The sequence below is a fragment of the Rhinolophus sinicus genome, linkage group LG13, assembly GCF_036562045.2.
Source record: "Rhinolophus sinicus isolate RSC01 linkage group LG13, ASM3656204v1, whole genome shotgun sequence".
NCBI lineage: Eukaryota > Metazoa > Chordata > Mammalia > Chiroptera > Rhinolophidae > Rhinolophus > Rhinolophus sinicus.
This window is the reverse complement of record NC_133762.1, coordinates 4,335,929-4,352,791: the sequence shown is the minus strand read 5'-3', so window position 1 is coordinate 4,352,791 and position 16,863 is coordinate 4,335,929. Positions and strand designations below refer to the sequence as shown.

The window sequence follows — 16,863 nt, the reverse complement described above, 5'->3', positions numbered from 1 at the left end:
TGAAAATCAAGGAGGGAGGTTATGGCCAAAAATGTTATCTAATTTAATTATCTACAAACAACTTCACTTTTATTCGTTGCAAAACAATTTTTTAAATTTGGTGCAGGGGTCAGGTAAGCATGCGTATCGACATTGAATCTGTTTGTGTTTTCTTTGGCACTAACTCTACTAACTCAGCCAAGAAAACTGGTTATGCCTTTAAGATAAAACCCAAAGGAAAACATTAGCAGGTACTTGCGTCCTCGTCAGCACTGTGCCAAATGTCAGTTCCAGTTCTAAAAGCATCTGAAATTGTGCTGTTTCACATGGAGAAGACAATGTAAATGACGAGCAACTTAACTCTGAAGAATATTTCTCATGATGACGTTAGTGTATAAAAAGCCTCTTAATGCCTGGGGCTTATAACTGCACGAAAACTGAAAAGGAAGAGGAAAAAGAAAACCCTACACTTTGTGTAGAGAAGTAATTAACTTACAACAAGATAAAACCAATTTTAAGTAATTCTCTCAGACTAAATCTTACAATTCTATCAATGTAAAGCCTCAAAGAAATTGAGAACAGATGGAAGAGACTTAAAAAAGGAAAAATTCGGAGTATCTGTAGTAAAAGCATGGTATCGCTCAAAGATGTCACTGGGGGGGTATCAGGAGATCCCCTAAGTATCCATGCCTTCTGCCTTTAGTTACCGGCCTCCTGCCTCTCAGGTTTACCTGGGCACGTGGCTGCCCTGCCATGTGAGTCAACATGTCCCAATCTCCCTTGAGGCCAGAGGTGTGTGACTACATCTGGGTCAATGACACAGAAGTGGGATTGATTTGCATAATGTCCCTAAGGACCACGCTGCACGCCCTGGTTTCTGTCTTCCTTCCTGACAGCTGGGCAGGGGGATGATATCTGGGCTGTGACATGCAAGAAAAATAGACTTCTGTCACTAAGTTCTTTCTGTTATAACGGCTTAGACTGTAACAATTAACACAGAGGGAATAATGTAATGGGGAAGTAAGTCAGAACTCTCCTTGATGCTGCTTCCAGGTGGATGACAAAACCTGGAGACATTTGCCCATCAAAAAATACCATTAAGAGAAGAAAAAAGCGAGCTGCAGACTAGGAGAAAATATTTGCAATACAAAAGACTTATATTTAGACTAGATGGAGAACTCCTACACCTGAATAAAAAGGGATCTTCTTCCACAGCAAGTCCCCTGGGGTCCTGGGTTTCCACTAACATTTAAAAGCATCCGAAGTCTCTGCTCCACTTCCCAGGCTTCCTATATGGAGCTTGTGCCAGTTACCAAGGTACGGCCTCTCTGCTCCAAATTCACCCTCTTGGCCTGCTCTGTGAAATGGGTCTGGTCCCTGTACCTATTAGGTTGGTGCAAAAGTAATTGCAATTTTTGCAATTATCTTTAACCTTTTAAACCGCAATTACTTTTGCATCACCCTAATACTTCCCTCTGTCAGCTGGCCCTGGTCAGTGGAGAGTGGTGACAGAACATTGCCGGAGGAAAGAGACTCTCTTTCTAGCTCTGGCAGGCAGGCAGTGAAGACCCCAGGGCCCCTGCAGCCACTGGCACCTCCCTGAGCAGTTTTGTGGCAGTATCTCCAGTGAGACACTTCCCAGGGAACTCCTCTCCCCAGCATCCCAGAGGGCAGGTTTCTGGCAAGTTCCAGAGGGCTGGTTTCTGCCCATTCTGCTGGCACCACAGCAGCCTGTGTACCCTCTCCATCAGGGTCTGCTCTCCAGCCCCAGGCGGCCTCTTGCTTTTGTGCCCTGTGCCAGCCCCGACCGCTTCCTACACTCTGCAGAGTTCTTCGTTCTAGTAAGTGAATCCCGACTGGACCCAGACGGCCTTGATGGAAAAGTCCAACCATCTTTACCTGCTACTCAAATACTAATGAACAAAAGCTAACGTTATTTCGCTCAAGTCAAAAAGACCTCAGAAGTTCACATGAGAAGGGAAAGCTTTCTCATCTCTCACTTTTCCCGTCTGATGCTGTGTGTAGACTTTGCTTATAGATTAAAAGATGACTTTAAATCAGCTACAGCTAAAAATTATGAAACTTATCAACTTTGGAAAGTGTTTATGACATATTAAAAATAACACTAAAATTGAAAATTGTATCTATCGTATGATCATAGGATGGTATATGAGATTTCACCATATTCTACTGTTATACATATATGTGTGTGAAGACAAAAACTAGAAGGAAATATGAAAAACTAATTGATATGCTAAAATGGTAACATTCTGGGTGTTTTACATTTTTTAATTATTGTTTTCCCCAATACACATCCACTTTCTCCTGCCTGAAACGTGTTGTTAAGGTGATTTATTTTGCTTTAACATGTTTCTAAGAGGCTTATTTTTTTTATGTAAATGTTTCATGTTCAAAAGCTAATAGCTGATTTGAAGGCAGGTTTGGTACCTACATAAAACTTATCACAGCCTTTTTACACACACAAACAACTAACTATTAGAATCTTTTGTATTCTAACAGTGTCAGAGAAAATAAAAAATGTGTCTACTCGGTTAACAGGAGGACAGGCTCTTGAGGGCCATCTATGATCTGATTTTAGATTCTGGAGGTAATAAATACAAGACAGAAAATGCAGTTTAAGGAGGCAGCATTCATCAAAATGTAATTCTTCTGGATGCCTCCTCACCTTTAGAGTCTCTGGTTCATCTCTGCCTCCCCCGCCCCATTAATTGACAGGCATTGCTAGAACCCAGCTCAAGACCAAGAGAGAGATAAGTGACAGAGGAAGTTTACTCAGACTGATAACATGGAAAGGAACTTGCAGAAAAACAGGTCTGACTGAAATAAGAAGGAGGGAACACGGAGAAACAAATCCTAGGGTTCAAAGAAAAGGAAGGCGTCCACAACAATTGGCAGGAAATCGATGAGAAATGACCCGGGATTAACAACTGATAATTCTGCCTTCAAAGGTAGAATTCCCTTCCCCACCATTTGTTTGTTGGTTTGTTTTTCGGTGTTTTTTTTTTCTTTAATTTAACTTTGGAAGTCTAAAATGTAAATTAATAGCTGGGTAACTAGGCAATGGTATTGCAATGTAAAGAAATGTGACCCCAATTAGCATCACGTCAGCACTCCCTTTCCAATTGCTAGCAAACATTTGGGGGCTGTCCCCCAAGTCATTCCTTGCAAGCTCTCCTCCCTTGCCTGGTGAGTCACGTATCTTGCCTCACAAATTACCCTGTTATTAGTCTTAGGCACAAGTGAGTGATGTCGGCAGAAGCAAGGGAGTTGCAAACCTCTCTGCCAGTGAGTCACAGAGGAGCCTGAGGCAGGCAGGGCCTTGGTTCTGTCTCAAGTTTTCCCATTTAAGGTTGGCTTCGTGTCTGCAAGGACCTCCTGTGCGTGGCTGCAGGGCGCTGCAGCTTTCCTGTCATTTAGTTCCGGGTGAAAAGGGTCAATAAGACCGCCAGACACACTGCAGACCATAACTGATGAAGTGAATCAAAAACGAAAAAGAAAATGCACCTCCAATAGCTCACGGTCATTCAAACAGCTGACTTACTTGAGAAAGAACAGGACTCTGGGCTCAGAAAGCCTGGCTTTGGGGGCCACCCCGTCAAGCAATAGCTCCGGGGTGTTGGGCAGCTCCAGCTCTCTGAATCTTCGTTTGCCGACCTGTGAAAGATGCTAATTCTATGTACTGCAAAGGCCTGTTGTGGGTTTTGAGTGATCAGGTGTGTAAAAATACCTGAGCAGGTAAAGTGCTAGATCAGTGTTGTGTAGCCATATTATCTTTTATCCTAACTTTGCTGGGGATGGGCAAGAATCCCACGCCAGGCTGGTTGAACTAAGATTAAATACTGAGTTTAAAAAGACTCCCCAAGGGAGAGTAATGGGACACCCTCCCGCTCCCTCACAGCTGCCTTCACCCCAAGGCTCCATAGCCTTCCTTCCATAAGGGAAGTCTACATAGTGGGTGCAACCACACTACGCAGAGAACCCAAGGACAAGGCTGGAGAGACTCGTCTGGGGACCTGCCAAAGCATCCACCCACAACACACTGGGGGAGGATTTCCAGGACAGGACAGGTAGGAACCCAAGGCCTATTAGCTTACCAACAACTGGGCTTTGGGAATCCGAAAGCCCATCTTCACCCCTTTCCAGCAACATGACCTAGCTAGCTAGGGCAAGTGCGTTCTTCGAAGCACTGAATTTCTCATCGGTAAAACAGGTATCATAATTTTTAATTCTGTAAAGTCTGCATCAGGATTAAATAAGGCCATGTGTCTAAACCACTTGGTGTAATGCCTGGTATGTGAGCATAGTAAGTGCCCAAGAAGCTGCAAGTGTCAGTGCTACGGTCCTAGTTACACGTCCCTGTCAGTGGCCTGCAGACTTCTAGGCGGCACAACGGCCAGCCGTCATTCACCAGTTTCCTACGAAACCCTGACCGGTGTTGGGGTCACCCGGTCCAAGTGTTGGTGGAGGAGCAGCTTTTCTGAGGGATAAGTGTCATTTGACAAGGTAACCCACTGCCTCAGTGACAGCAGGACTTCTGAAACCATGGCACCTGTCTTGGGCAGGGTCGCCAAAGGACTCATTTTCCGTGAGTAAGACCTGTAGGAGGGTGTGGGGCCCATCTCGATCGAGAAGGAATTTGGAACGTCGTCTCACTCACAGATGGAGGAGGAGGGTGAGTTCCTCTTAGGGAAGGACTTGGGGTTACTAAGGCACACGGATGAAGCAAGCCCCCAATTTTAATATTTTGAAGCACAGGCTTACATAATGTTTAAAGGCGGGGTTTCCTGTGGTGCAGCCTGCTGCCCCCGCAGAATGAAGCACCCCTTGGAAAAGAACGAGATGACAGGAATTCTGGTCATCTCCAATGAGGGTGGGGCGCAGTGGGCGTGACAGCCGACTGCGGAGGGCAGGGAGGTAGTGACAGGGTAAAGGAAAATAACCTCAGTTACCCTGAAATCATCAACAGGCTTAGAACAATACAAGCAACCACTTCTCCTGGTGAGAGCTGCAGCTTGGGGCTTGCGGCTGGAAGATCCAGCCCCTACTGGCCTAGCCACTGGTTGCTTCCCTGAGCAAATGAGGACGGTCACCTGCATTCCTCGGCCAGGGCAGCTGCTCCCTCTGCCCATGGCCACCAGCCTCCGCTGTTTGTATTCAGCAAGAGAAAATAACTCGTAAGATCTCAAAACTAAAAAGATCTCATCATTCCTAACCAGCCTCTAACGCAAGAAGCCCCTTTAAGGAATAAAAAAGGTATAATGCCAGATTTTACATAGAAAAGGGGGAGTGAGAGAGACAAAGAGACAGAAACATACAGGAGATTTACAAAGTCTGGAACACAGAGAAAATGTTTCATTTATTGATTATACTTTTTTGATTCATGATTAAATCTATGGCTTTAAATTTACAGATATTTTGCCTGCACAAGTGTCCAGAAAAAAACATCCTGAGTATATTGTATGAAAACGGAACATATTATTTAGAAATGAAGATTTCCCTAGGTTTCCAGACTTTTCCAATATACATTCTTCCCAAAAGGTTATCCTTACTTTTCTGTCCAACATGCATTTTATATGATTTTCATTTTAGTCTCTCTAATTTCTGCCTACCGTGTTTCCCTGAAAATAAGACCTAGCTGGACAATCAGCTCTAATGTGTCTTTTGGAGCAAAAATATAAGACCCAGTCTTATTTTACTATAAGACCGGGTATAATATAAAATAAAATATAATATAATATAATAATATAATACCAGGTCTTATATTAATTTTTGCTCCAAAAGATGCATTAGAGTTGATCGTCTAGCTAGGTCTTATTTTCGGGGAAACACAGAATGATGCTAATTAGCTGCTGTGAATAAAACACATATTCAACTTTTCTAGGTCATTGCCATATCTGGCAATTTGCCACGGGGGAGAAAGGTCAAGTGTGTGCCAGTGTGGTTTTCTGGTTACTACTCTATTGATCCTGATTTGGGGTCTAGAGGCTCCCAAGCCTTCTTGTAAAAATTACTTCTCCTTTAAATGAAGACTTATTGGACATTTCCTTACTTTTTTCCTGCCAAGAAATATGGTTGGTAGAAGTGCTGCTGTGAATAACTGGTCTAAATTCTGTGACACAGGACCATGTGTGAACCTAGCGAAGGGAGCGTGATGCAACCAGAGCAGAGCTGACCCACGGGCAGGTTGTCGCCCTATGAGGGGCCTCAGTTCCTCTGTGTCACTCATGTCAGTGACAGTCACATGTCAGCGTCTTATGGTTGATCTAAAAGGAAGGAGTGGTCTGAAAGAAAGTGAACAAACGGATCATGACATTCAACTCCAAATATCCCAAGTGTAAGTACTGTCTGCAGGGCTCACACGAGACACTAAACCTACCGTGTTTCCCCGAAAATAAGACCTAGCTGGACCATCAGCTCTAACACGTCTTTTGGGGCAAAAATTAATATAAGACCCGGTCTTATTTTAATATAAAATTAAATTACATAAGACCCAGTTTTATATTAAAATGAGACCAGGTATTATATCATATCATATCATATCATATCATATCATATCATATCATATCATATTATATTATAAGACCTGGTCTTATATTAATTATATATAAATTATAAGACCGGGTCTTATATTAATTTTTGCTCCAAAAGACGCATTAGAGCTGATGGTGTGGCTAGGTCTTATTTTTGGGGAAATACAGTATGTGGATTCTCTTAAAACATGCCACGAGATCGCTCCCTGAGCCCCAGTGACGTCCTTTGGTCCAGGGCGAGGGAGAGCCTGTGGATGACTTCCCTTTCCCATCAAGTGCACTGTCCGTTGGTAAATTTTCTTCCTGCCAGCTTAGCTCACGAGGTTGGGAATGTCACTCATCTGCCTCTTTACGAAACCTCAGCAGCCCAGCCTGTGCCCTGCTGTTACCTGGGGCGTGGTGGCAGAAGAGGAGTCACATTTACATAGTCCCCAACAATTCTGAAATTGCTCAGCCTTTGTCACTGTCATGCATCAGTTGGTGACACAATTAAGTCCCAACTGTGGGCCCAGGGCACCGACTGGCACAGATGCAGCCCCACTCTTACTTCTCGGCCTTATTTAAAAAGACCCCACTCTGGCCAGACCTCTCTCCCACGGGGTGAGGAGTCCACAGGTCCCTGGGGACGTGTCACCCACACTCCATGTCCCCTTTCTAGACTTGTGAAGGGGGCCTCGGGTCCTAGAATCCCCTGTCCAAACAGCTCTGAGCACTTCCAAGGCCTGCATGAACCCTTCCCCAGGTCTGTCCAGCTAAAAGTGATTGCGCAGGGTATGTACCCTTAGGCCTAGAGATGGCAAAGAGACTGCTGGGAAGGGGAAGAGCAGACCTTCATTTGGACACATGCACGGGCTGTCTGCAACAAGCATACTTGGCCTCCAGCTGAGTAGGACGGGATGCGGCTGGGGCAGGGCCAGGGCCAGGGCCGGGCTGGGGGCCACATGCCTCCATCTGTACGCTTGTCCTGGGCCCCTCCGATGCGAGGGGTGGGCCTATCCACAGGCCTCAGAGCAGGTCGGCAGCTCTAAGTGCCAGGAGTGCTGAAAGCCTAGGAGCTGTGCAAGCTGTACAGCCACTGGGGGCTGGTAGTGTGGCCAAGACCAAAATTCTCCTGCAGCTGCTGTCAGGCTGTAGCACTGCTTCCTGAGAATGAATGCCGTGCTGGTCAGGACTGGCTTCCTGGCACTCCCCAGTCCCCCCAACCTCTCATACCTACTCTCACCTGACTAGAAAGTAGGCAGGGGAAACACGTTTTCAAAACTTTTAGGAAGAAGGTGTAGAAAATCGTAGGCTAAAAGGGGGCGTGCCTGGGTCACGAACCCCTTCTGACCCATTAAGAATTGGTTATGCCGGGAAGGTGGGGACATGGGGAAAAGCCGCACGCAAGCAAGGGCCGCAGGTGCAGGAGAAAGTGTAAGAGATGTAATCCAGATGACATCTGGTTGTGTAGCGGAAAACAGAATAATAACACTGCTTTCCACAAACCATTACAGAAATAATGAGATGATTACAATTCTAACGACTATAATATAGGTCACAGTTTACAAAGTTTCTTCCACAAGCACTGAATCCTCACAAAGATAATAATGAGTAATGCCCCCAATTTACAGGTGAAAAATGGGATTTAGAGGGCTAAAGGGACTTGCTCAAACTGACGCAGAGACACATGAGATGTAGGCAGTGAAGGTACAAGCGCTCCCTGTCTTTACATGACTTGATTTTGTCTTACATCACATCAATACTTGTGAACATGCCTTGTGACTAACTCTTCGACATACACATGATGACATTTGACTGTCACTGTTGATGCTTTTGAAAGTTCTTCTCTTACAGGTGACAGCCTGGAAACTGGAAACCCGCAGGACAGCCAACTCTTCCTCCCCCCTCGCCCACCATTAGGGCAGCAGGTTGGGGGAGTGGGACAGAGAAAGGTGGGCAGGGGGCCTGGAGCACAGATGGCAAATACCACCTATGGGGGTGGCGGGGACCCTTCACCACCTGGTGCTGTCAAATGAAACTTTCACTCAACATCTGCCCTTTCAAAAGGAAAAGAACAGGAATCTACAGTACTTCACAGAGAATATGGCACTTGCCTGGCGCAAACACCACTCCTCCCCACAACATGAAAAGCAATCCCATACAACAAACTTTTGAGTCACACATGTAATTTTCCAAGATCACAATTAAGGAAACACAATAGAGGTAAAATAAAATAAAATGTAAATAATGATCATTACCTTGAGTGTATATGATAACTCACTACCAACAAACTCAGGTATGGGGTGTGTGTGTGTGTGTGTGTGTGTGTGCACGTGCGCGCGCTAAAATGTTGCGCGTATTTTCACAACATCCCTGCAGGAGCAGAAAAGGGAAAAGTAATTAGCAGACTATACAATTACACCCCTAAGTGTCCTTCCAACTGTAAAACGTTAAGTCAGAGTTACAACCCGGTGGCAGAGCTTGGTGCCGTTTGTATCGGGCCAACCAGTCAGTTTAGTCTGATCTGCACAGCACTTTAGAACAACTCGAGCCAACCTTAAAAATTCAGGGAGTTTCACATAAAAATCCAGATTTGCCGCTTCTCTAGAAAAATCAGAAGGCCTGGTAATACAGGCAGACCTCGGACCAATTGCGGGTTCGGTTCCAGGCCACCCTCAGGAAAGCGGGTAGGAATCTTTTTGCTGGTGGAAGGTCTTGCTTTCAATTTGTAAACATGCAACATCTTTGAAGTGTAATAAAGAGAAGCGCGATAAAAAGGGGAACGGCTGTCATCACAGGAGCTGCAGGCCGTAAGTGGCCCACTGCTAATTCAGTTACCCGCTGGCTTCCTAAGGCAGCCAGGTAACTTTGTGACTCCTTATGTCTCTAAGATGTATCAATGTGAATTATGCCTTCAAAGTAACTTGAGTAAAGATACTACAGGCCTAGCACGGCCTAGTATAATAATTGCGGTAATATTAAAGTCGACGGTTTTTCAAAGGGCCGGTTGCGACCCTTTAGTGCACTGGTTCTCGGCCCTGGCTCTCCTTGGGAATTACCTGGGAGAGGTTTTTAAGCCATGCTCTTGGCTTCTCCAGACCAATTAAATCAGGATCTCTGAAGGTGAAGACCATACAAACAGCAAAATAACAAACCGTAAGAGTGAACACGCCTATGTTGGAACCAGCAGCCCGGCCAAGAAACAGAATGTTACCTGCCTCCCAGACCCTCCCTTTGTGCTTGATGCAGTCACTACCCCACCTTCCCCAACTATCCCTATGCTAACTTCTCACACCAAGGATTAACGTCGCCTGTTCTTGAACTTTATATAAGTGGAATCACACCCAATGCATTCCTTTGCGTCTGGATTCTCCCTCAGCATTTGTGACTGAGGTGTGTCTAGGTTGGTGCATGTTTAGCACTCCATGGTACGACTATATCACAATCCATTTTTCCATTCTACTGTTGATGGAAATTTGGGCCATCTGGAGTTTGGGGCTATGTCAAATAATGCTGCTATCTATGAACATTCTTGCACATGTCTTTTGGTAAACAGACTCGTACATACGCATTTCTGTAGGGCAGATACCTAGGAGTGGAAATGCTAGGCCATGAGGTATCCATAGAGTCAAGTTTAACAGATATTATTGGACAGTTTTCAAAGCTGTTGACACTCCTACATTAGTATAGGAGAGTTTCAGCTGCTTCATATCCTAACCAACACTTCTATGGTCCATCTTTTAACATTGAGCCTCTCTGGTGGGTGTGTAGTGGTACTTCATTGTGGCTTTAACTTGCATTCCCGATGGCTACTAACGTTGAGCATAACATTTCTTGGCTGGCTGGATATGCTCCTTTGGGAAGGACCTGCCCGTTTTCCTATTGTATTGGTCTATCTTTTTACATGGACTTGTTTCTTTGTCCTGGATATGACTCCTTGTTGATTACATGTATGGCAAATGTCCCCATCCCCTCTGCGAGTTGTCTTTTGTTCTTGCAATGGTATGCTTTGATGGAAAGAAGTTCCTAGTTTTAATATAATTCACTTTATAGATCTGTTTTTGTCCTATTAGTACATTTCGGGTCTTGTTTAAGAAATCATTTCCTTCTCCAAGGCATATTCTATTTTGTCATCCAGAATGCTGCAGTCCAATAGAATAATAGTGGAAACCCAATATGTAATTTAAAATTTTCTAGTGGCCACATTTTAAAAAGTAAAAAGAAATTAATTTGAATATTTTTATTTAACCCAATATATCCAAAACATTATCATTTTAACATGTGATCAATATAAAATTTTTGAGATATTTTCAGTTCTTTCTCTACAGTTAGTTTTAGAAATCTTCTGTGTGTTCTGCATGTAGAGCATATCTCTATCGGATAAGCCGCATTTCAGGGACTCAGCAGCCACAAATAGCTAGTGGCTAGCACACGGGACAGACCTAACAGTTATGTTGTTTTACCTGTCACATCCATATTACCATTTAGAGCTGTATAAATTTTGAGGTTAGACTCAAGATTCATTTCTTACCATATGGATAACCAAATGGCCGTTCTTGCCTTACAATATCAATATTGTCATAAACCAAAGGTCCAAATATATGGAGGTTTATTTCTGGAATCTCTAGTTCATCCTGTTGATCTGGGGTGCCTTTGGCTTTAGTTTTTTGGGTTTTTTTTTTTTTTTAAGTTCCCTACTGATTCTTATTTTCAGCCAGTACTGAGAACCACTACCAGTGGGTCATAAAATTAATTAGTAGGTCATGAACAAAAATTTTATAGAGTGAAATGGAATAGAAGAGAAAACATCAATATGTATCAGCTGTTGTTTTTTGAAACTTTTATTTCCATTAGTGTGTGTGTTTGTGTGTATGTGTGTGTGTTTGTGTGTGTGTGTGTGTATGTTCTAAGTTAAGATCTAAAAAGTATTTCTTACCATTAGTGACAGTCAAAAAAGTTTGAAAACCACTACAATAGTGTAATCAGTAAAATAATTACTTAGGAAAATTCAACTTGCATATTAATTTGCACTCATCATCTAGAAATGCTCTGACGTCTTCTTCTTTTACAATTGATTATAGACCAGCATTCACATAAAGCAGATTTCCACTGGGAACAAGTCAGGAAAAGCCAGTTACAACTAATGGAACAGAAGGAGCTTCCTACGAGCCCCGGTACCTTGGACCCACAGTGGAGTATATGATAACAAGCCTGTGACGTGAACATTACAAATGAAAATCATTAATCTGCGCAATTTGAGATTGGTTCAGCAACAGCATCTTCTAACTTTTTAAAGTTTTAATCAGCTACCAAACAAGAAAATAAAACTCGAGGGGAAGACATTGAAGCCAATTTAGTTATTAAATGATGTCAAGTAATGTTCACTGTTGAAGAAAATGCTCTCAGAATTTTTGCTTGAATCTTGACCTGATTACTTTACTGTTCAGTCTGAGTCAGGACCAATCTAAACAACAAGTATCTATTGACTATTCGCTACAATATGTCTGGCAAAGGAATCAAAATAAAAGTAGACCTTGTTCCTGCATACATACAAGTATCTATCGGGAACACATGGATTAAGACATTTGATTTTTCCTCACTAAGTAATTCATTTTAGAACATGGCTATAGTAAATAAAAATGATTTCAAGCCCCTTAATGTCATATTTTATCTCTGCAAAAGACCTAAACATATATGCCTTAGCTGTGAATTGTACAGTTTTCCCAGTAAGGAGAAATGTATTTGGTGGTCATTTCACAATACCTACAAATATCTACTCATCATGTAACACCTGAAACTAATATAATAGTATAAGTCAATTATACCCCAATTAAAGAAAAAGCTAAGGAACTACTTCCATTTCTCCCTTCTCCAGTTCCAGTGTGTACGTCACATGTCCCAGAAGGCACAGCTACAAGATGGAAGAAAGCAGCACAATCTATGAGAGGAGAAATCAACCTCTGTGGCACATACACAAAAAAGTGGGTACTTTTGGGTTTGTTTTTATGTTGTGCCCAAGGACACGAGTGTGTGTGATGTGTGTGTGTGCGTGTACGTGTGTCTATGTGTGCCAATCCTAAGCAGAGTTACTTGGAAATTGTGGTTAAATATCTTAGTTTTCTGGTATTTCCTGAAGATATAAGTCAGGAAACAATAACAAGGAAACTTTCCATTGAATTGGAGCGTTGTATAAACCAAACACGAGCTAGCGTTAGGCCTCTGGTCCGTTCGGTTTGCTCTCCTTAAGCACACACAGCACAACCTTGCTCCACAGACTCTCCAGGAACCAGGTGGGCAAAAAAGTAAAGAAGAAATGGCTATTCCAATGAACCGAACCCCCTTAACTTTCTATTTGAGCAGCATGTAGACACTCTCAGTCTGAGAATTTTGAAATTCTCATACTTGGGCGAGATGAAATGTGTCTCCAGGTCAATTCCCTTTCTCACTAAAACTATCTTCTGTTTGTTAATGGGCTTTCTCAGACTTTAAGGAGTGATGATGGTGACCTTTGGAAATATTTTAACTGTTTAAAAAACCCAGTGATTGCTGAAGGGCATTTATAATCAAACATCTATCCACCATCAGCACACAGCCTGTGGGGAGTTCTGGCTGTTACAGCGTTGTACAAGGTCAGGAATTCTTAATCTCCCTGTTCACTTGCCATTTGAGGTTTTATACCTAAGCCCTGCTTTACTTTAGTTGGGATTTTAGCTTCAGGTCTGTTTTCATCATTGAAAACCCATGCTACCAGACAGAATCTTAAGGCAGTATGTATAGGCGGACCCATAAAATGACGACACTGATTGTCGCATCGGGCTTAGGAAAACAAATCCTGCTACTTTAGAATCTTTTCTCCTAGTTCCAATTTTCTGGTCTATCCTGAGCTGACACAAAGATTTCTTCAATCATCCTGGGGCCACCAAGCCAATAAAACAACAAATTCGGGCCGTGCGAGACCGAGAAGGTCAGGGCAGGTGTTTCCAAGAGAAGGAAGAACACAACTGCATCTGATTCCAGCAGGAGGCCCCGGTTCCTGCCCTGTTGTCTGCTACAATCTGCTCTCATCGGGACGCATAGTTAGGGACAGAGTGCCAAAACACCATTCCGGATGCCAACTGGCCTACTTGATAAACTTGAATCCAGGCTTTCAGCCAGTAAGTAAGGCCATCACGCTTGTCCCAAATCCATCTTTTTAAAGGTGCATTTTTGTGCTGTTCAGTCTTTGTGCTGCATCCCTAAATTCATGTCAGGGAGGCCTCGGAAAGCCCAAGGCTGCTGTGAGATTGTCCGGGGCCCAAGCTAAATAAATGGCTGCCACACGATACTCTGTGTTCCATGAGATCTGGAAGCCAGACCCTCCTCCCATGCGTACCGTGCCGGCAATGCTTCTGTTATGACTTTGGGGGCCCAGGAAAACTCAGACAAAGTATGTGTGGGGTGTGTGTGTGTGTGTGTGTGTATACACTAATGTGTGCATAAAAACCTATCTTTCCTGACCTGCAACGCTGCAATCACTACCACAACAAACTGACTTCTGCCCAAGAAGTCTCTGATGTTCTTGCTTGTGTGCCTGATTTTACTAGGCTCTGGGTTTCTCCGCATAGGACACTCACTACTCTGTTTCGGAGGCTGTGTCCAAATCAGACCAGCTCCAGCATGAATGACCCCATCAGCACAAGGCAGGTTTCACGGTCAGTGACACCGCGATGTAACACAGGCACAGGTCAGCCCCAAGGCGGGCTCCCTTACTCGCTGCCGACACCGAGCCCAGAACAGAATCTAGCACACCAAACTATCAACAATAACTGGAGAGGTGACTACTATGTATGGAGAGACTCCCACTTGGCAGTCATGCAGGAGGCACTTCGCACACCTCGTCTTTCTATTCCTTAGAAACAAAGAACCTTGTGTACTGGACAGGGCGATACTTAGCTCATCCATAAGGAAACCAGGTTGGAAGGATTTCACTGACTGGCCTAAGTCACAGAACTAGGAAGCGGAGATTCACACCGGGCTGTGTGAGCCCCTCTAGACACAGTCTGTCCGCCAGACCATGTGTTGGCTTCACCCCAGCAGTAGAAGCCAATTATACCGTGTTTCCCTGAAAAGAAGACCTGGCCGGACAACCAGCTCTAATGTATCTTTTGGAGCAAAAATTAATATAAGACCTAGTCTTATTTTACTATAATATTATATATTCTATAATTAGTATACATTATATTATATTATATTATATTATATTATATTATATTATATTATATTATATTATATTATATTATATTATATTATATCCCGGTCTTACATTATATTAAAATAAGACCGGGTCTTATATTAATTTTTGCTCCAAAAACGCATTAGAGCTGATGGTCCAGCCAGGTCTTCTTTTCGGGGAAACACGGTAGATTGACTTTTGGTCTTTTGCTGTAAGACACCAAGTGAGCATATTCGCCCATCATCATGGGCTCTGAAACTCGCCCATGAGGACGCTGAGGCCTAACAGGGGACGATGGGGACGTACGGGTACGATACATCTCTGGGCTTGGACAGGCTGTCTCCCGCCCGGCTGTGCCACTGTAAATCACACTCAGCCTGGATTTCCTCACCTGCAACCTGTCACATGAGCTCTGTCGCATTGGATTAAGTGGGAAAATTCAAGTATGCACGGCAAGGACCCTATACATGTAGATTATTACTGACCCAGAATTATCTTCAAAGTTACATAAATTAATTTGGTTGCTTTTAGGAAGGGCAGAAGTATTTTTAATGGGAGGGACTCTAGAATTGCTATCTGTATGAACATATATATGCCTCTTTTCCCCTAAAGAACTTGTCCCTTTGGCCAGCAAGTCTACGGATACAATGTTAAGTGGAAACCCCTTTTATAAAAAGGGCTTGTAGGAGGAGAGGAATGAAAAAGTGCTTATTTAAAGTCTGAGCCCTCACGCCTGGTAGAGACGGCACTTGAACATACGGCTTAACAAAAAATTAATATTCACCCTCTGATAAGGCCCAAAGGTTTCTTTCCTTTGCTCTGTATAAGGCTATTGAGGAAATAAAATTGCTTCAAGGAACATCCTTGCTAACTATGGGCTTGGGTTAGAAAAAATAGGGTTGTTTTGCTTCTTCCCACGAGGCGGGCAGTTTTAGAGCTCATTCACCAGTAACGTCTTCTGGAGATAACACTGAGACTGTTTGCTCAAGTCAGGGCAGCGGAGAAAAGTTTACCGCTGGGAAGTGAGCAAGCCCGGCCTTGTTCCAACCTAAAGACCTTCGGAAATGGTCGGAAATGGCCTTGGCCGTGCCAACGGGAGGGAGATCCCTGATCACACTTTTCACTTCCCTCTGAGTCACGTCTCTCCTAGTAAACAGAGCTGTGCTGATGGAGCGTCAGCCTCCTGGGATTTCACTCTGAGCAAGCCTTCCTACCCCTTCCGTGAATCAGTTTAAACTCGCCCCAGAGCTGGCGACGCAGGTCAGAAGTACGAGTTTGGGTGCCAACACTCGCTCCCCTGCTAAGCACTTCTGACAGAACCCTCACCAAGCAAAGGGATTCCAACACCTCTTTTCTGTCTCTCACCCAGAACATCAGGGCAATGACAAGCATTTTGATCCTGTCTCTCTTTCTCACACACACACACACACACACACACACACACACACACACTCAAGGCCACGTTGGTTTTGAAAGCTCTCACAGAGTAGCAACACCCACAAACATGGTGCCTACCTTTCTGGAAGGTCAGTGCACAAAAGATGCCCCTTGCCTGTGGAGAGCGGGAGCCAGCCTCCGGCAGGCGTCCCAGCCAGGCGCCTGCTCGTCAGAGAGAAACACTGCTCATCTCTGCGAGCGCTTGGAAATTCTTTCGGAGACCCACCCTCTAAAGTTGCAAGTCAAGATTTCTGACTGAGGGCCCTCCGTGACGTGAGGCACAGCTACTGGATGGCACCTTCAGGTTCTTCCTGATGGGATGTCATTTCCTGTTTCACCACTTGGGAGAGGAGAAAACTGGAATCAGCCAGCCGTGGGAGCACAAACGATTGCCTCATCTTTGTTGCAATGGGGTGCCTGTGGTCACTGGTCAACCCCTGAACAGGATGGTCCTGCCGTTTCCATGGGAAGGAAGAGGTTTGAGTGGTGGACAGAAACCTGACTGGCACACGGTTGACAACACACTCTTCTCCGAGCTGGTTTGACAGCCATGGTCCCCTCGAGAAGCCCGGGGATACGGGCCGGGCGTTTTGCTCACTCAATCACCACCAGCAAGCTCACCAACGAGGGAGCGTCAGTCCACACTTAGGCGCCTGCGTCCTGGCAAGGGAAGCCTTCCTGAACCACGGAACAACCCCAAAATAA

At 44.2% G+C, this 16,863-nt stretch overlaps 1 protein-coding gene across 1 annotated transcript in view; it reads right to left on the bottom strand.

Annotated features, from left to right (window-relative positions):
- Nucleotides 1-16,431, bottom strand: part of CERS3 (ceramide synthase 3) — an 88,269-nt gene extending 71,838 nt beyond the window's left edge. Inside the window, exon 1 of the mRNA XM_074317748.1 lies at nt 16,237-16,431. The gene's annotated coding sequence lies outside the window, so the exon portion shown is untranslated. The remainder of the gene's footprint in view (nt 1-16,236) is intronic.
- Between the last annotated feature and the right edge of the window lie 432 nt (nt 16,432-16,863).